Below are 3,831 nucleotides of genomic sequence, written 5' to 3'. Positions count from 1 at the left end.
ATGCAAAAATCAGTAAAATTCTAGCAAATCAAATTCCATGTTATTATATCTATGGATTATATATCATGACCAAGTGGAATTAATCCAGGGGATACAAGGATGGTTTAATATAAATAAATTGATGTAATACACCACATTAGCAAAAGTAAAGATACAAATCATATGATAATATTAGTAGATATAGAGAAAGCAATAACATCCAGTACCCATTTATGATATAAACTAAACAAGATGGGATATGGAAAGAACCTACCTCAGTATAAGCCAATGCCATTATAATGCTTAATTATGAAAAAAAAAATCTTTCCCTTAAGATCAGGAACAAGATGAGGATGCTCACTGTCAGCACTTCTGTTTAGAGGCTTTAGCTAAACTATCAAACAAAAATAGGAAATAAGGGAATACAATTCAGAAAAGAATAAATGAGACTATCACCACTTGCAGATGATAGGATAATACATATATAGAAAATCATACTAAAGACTCAGTCACAAGTTATTTGAAGCAATAGATGAATAGAGCAGAGTGCCAGATTACAAAAGTAACAGAAAAATCTGTAGCATTTTTATATACAAACAAACAAGAAGCAAAGGAAATTAAGAAAATAACTCCATTTACAATTGCCTCTAAAATTCAGGTAACTCAGAATTAACTTGACAAGAAGAAGGACCATACAAGAACTACAAGACACTATTAAAGGACTTAGTGACCTAAGAAGAACTTTTTTTTTAAAGATTTATTTATTTATGCATACAAGAGCAGGGGGTATAGGCCAGAGGTGCAGGGGTTAGAGGATTCACCAGAGACACAGTGGGGAACAGAACAGGCAGATCCACTGAAACACCGCTGAGGGAAGCAACGGGCGAGACAGAAGAGGTCTACTGTGCCATGTGAGTTAGCTCCCTGCCTGGGGATTGAACTTTTGCTGCAGTGGCTTGCATATTGCTTCATAGTGCTGAGTCTTAACCCCTTGCACCACCAGGGGGCCCTAAGAAGAACTTTTAAATCAGACATTTTGAGATAAACTAGATAGACCTATAAGAAAAGTTTTAAGTCACATGTTTCTCACACCATATATTGGAATAAATTCCAAGTTGAACTGTGAAAAGTGGAAACATACAAAATAAAACAGTAGCAGTAGAAATATGGATGAAAATGGATGAATTCCTTGTTACCTAGGAGTAGGTAAAACTTTTCTAACCATGATAACAAACTCTAAATATTGACCATAGGGAAAAAAAAAAGGCTTTTATTTTTCAAAATCAAATTTTTGAAAAGTAAGTTAAACTTTCAGACTTACAGAAGGATTTTCTGCAGGTTTTATCTCAATTCATAACTGTTACCATTTTCCATATTTGCTTTTCTTTTTATACATACACATGGCCATTATTATAATTATTGCTATAATTGTTTTTGGGTTTGCTGAACTACTTATGAATAATTGCAGGTGTCATGACTCCTTACTTTTACCTCATTGTGTATCTTGTAAAAGTAAGGATATTCCTGCATCACTGCAACATAATTATAAAAGTCAGGAAATTCACCATTGACTGAATATATCTCCTACTATTCAGTCCTTTTTCAGTATTTGTCATTTTTGTCTCAATTGTCTATAACAATTATTTTGTCTCATATGTCACACATACCATTGTCATGTCTTGTTAGTCTTTTAAAACCTGGAATATGACCATTTTCTACTTTCAGAGAAATAGAGTTGGCCTCTGGCTATTTGAAAAATTTAACACAAAACATGCGTATCAGACCAAATCATATGATTTATAGTAGGAATAAGATTCACAAGATTAAAAGAGAATTAAAGATATCTGTATGCCCTGTTTTCTCAGTTTGGCCACGTGATAGATATTTTGGCTTTAAAAACCATGAAGATGAGGGAGCAAGCCTTTGTTATTATTATTTTTTTTTAAAGATTTATTTATTTATACAAGCACTGGGTACAGTCAGAAGCGCGGGAGGGTGAGATAATTCACCAGAGCCAGAGCGGGGAGCAGAGCAGGCAGAAGGACCAAAGTACACTGCTGAGGGGAGCAGCGGGCGGCAGGTCTGCGTGCCATGTGGGGCCCTCCTCCGGTGGCCGGGGAGCAGCCAGGGATCAAACTGGCACTGCAGAGGCTGCGGGCAGCTTCGCAACCCAGCGCTCAACCGCTGCGCCACCAGGGAGGCCCAGCCTTTGTTATATTTAAGGAAGGACTCATCCAGGAAATCTTGAAAACAGTTACAAAGATTCCCATTTTATGGTAAACCAAACGCAAATCCAGTATGCAAAACCAGATTCTGATATAGTATCTAAAATGTGTGACACCATTACTGAAAAAGGAAGAAAAAAGCCAAAACTGTGGAACAGACTGTAACAACCACAAACAAAAAGCCTGGTCAGGGAACACAAAATTCAGCTAATACTCAGGGAAATTGAACACCAAATCCTCAGGTTCCGATTGCCCTCCAAACTATATTTTATTCCTTAATAATTTAACAGAATTATACATGCTGTTTAATAAGTTCCTTGGTTTCAGGGAAGTATGTTTGGTATTGGGAGGCATAAGATTGGCTTTTGTTGAATCTCAAAATTTTGGACAGGTTGGAGCTGCCAGGATTACAAGGATTTAAGATCATACCATCCTATGCCTGAAGATCACCTAGGACATAAAATAACATTTGGGATAGCTGTCTTTAAAGGAGTTGGTGTTATTTACAGTGTTTGTTTTGATAACATTCGGTCACATTTTAACAGGGCTGGTGGGATGAGAGAGGGAAAATTTTGTGAAGGATTAAAAATAAATTACCTAGTGGGCCTTCCTGATGGCACAAGGGGTTAAGTTGCAGCACTATGAAGCTATTAGCAGCCACTGCAACATGGCTTCAGTTTGATCCCGGGCCCGCCAGGGAGCTACCCACATGAGGCAGCAGACCTCTCCTGTCTCGCCCGCTGCTCCCCTTAGCAGTGTATTTCAGTGGATCTGCTTGTTCTGTTCCCCACTCTGTCTCTGGTGAATTCTCTCACCCCCTGCACCTCTGGCTTGTATCCCAGCTCTTATATGCTTAAATAAATACTGCTTTAAAAAATTACCTATTATTTCTTATTATATGAGCTATGAAATATCAAACCCTTAATTTTTACAATAAACTTTTATTTGTATTCTGTACACTAAAAAAAACCTGGAATACATACTTAGTATTTGTCTTTTATGAAAGATGTGACATTTTCAAAGTATATAGTCTAATTGTCTTGTGCATTTTAAAATTGGGATTGTGTTTTCTCATTAAATTCAGGTTATGTATTCTTCATAGCTTTATTGAAATATATTTCACATATCATAAAATCAACTCAACACGTACAGTTTAGTGGTTTTTAGTATATTCAGTTTACAACCAACATTACTATCTAATTTTAATACATTTTCAAACCCCAAATAACATCAGTTATTCCAATTCCTGTTCCGTTCTCCACCTCCACCATCTCAACCCTAGTCATCTACTAATTTATTTTTGTTTCTATATTTGCCTATTCTAGGCATTGCACATAAATGGGATCATAATTATTGTTTCCTTTTTACTCATAATAACAATACTTTCAGTAAAATGTATTATGATATAATTATATATACTTTTTTTTAATTGCAGTAACAGTTAACAGTCCTATATATGTTTCAAAGAGTATAGGTTCATGCCTCTACAAATACATGTTACTACACCACACCCACCAGCAATCCTCCACTATAGTCCATTGGGCTTCCTATAGCCTGTGTCTTCCCACACCCATATAAGATGTTTCTGGTGGTTTCTTTCACTTAATATATTTTCAAGGTTCATCCT

At 36.1% G+C, this 3,831-nt stretch overlaps 1 pseudogene across 1 annotated transcript; it reads left to right on the top strand.

Moving 5' to 3' along the window:
* Positions 1–1,723: 1,723 nt before the first annotated feature.
* On the top strand, positions 1,724–2,647 carry LOC311185809 (U2 small nuclear ribonucleoprotein B''-like; annotated as a pseudogene). Its single transcript has 2 exons — positions 1,724–1,904; positions 2,191–2,647. The product of its transcript is annotated as a U2 small nuclear ribonucleoprotein B''-like (transcript).
* Positions 2,648–3,831: the final 1,184 nt, after the last annotated feature.

The sequence above is a fragment of the Talpa europaea genome (assembly GCF_964194135.1).
Source record: "Talpa europaea genome assembly, chromosome: 1".
NCBI lineage: Eukaryota > Metazoa > Chordata > Mammalia > Eulipotyphla > Talpidae > Talpa > Talpa europaea.
This window is presented reverse-complemented; position numbering and strand designations above follow the sequence as displayed.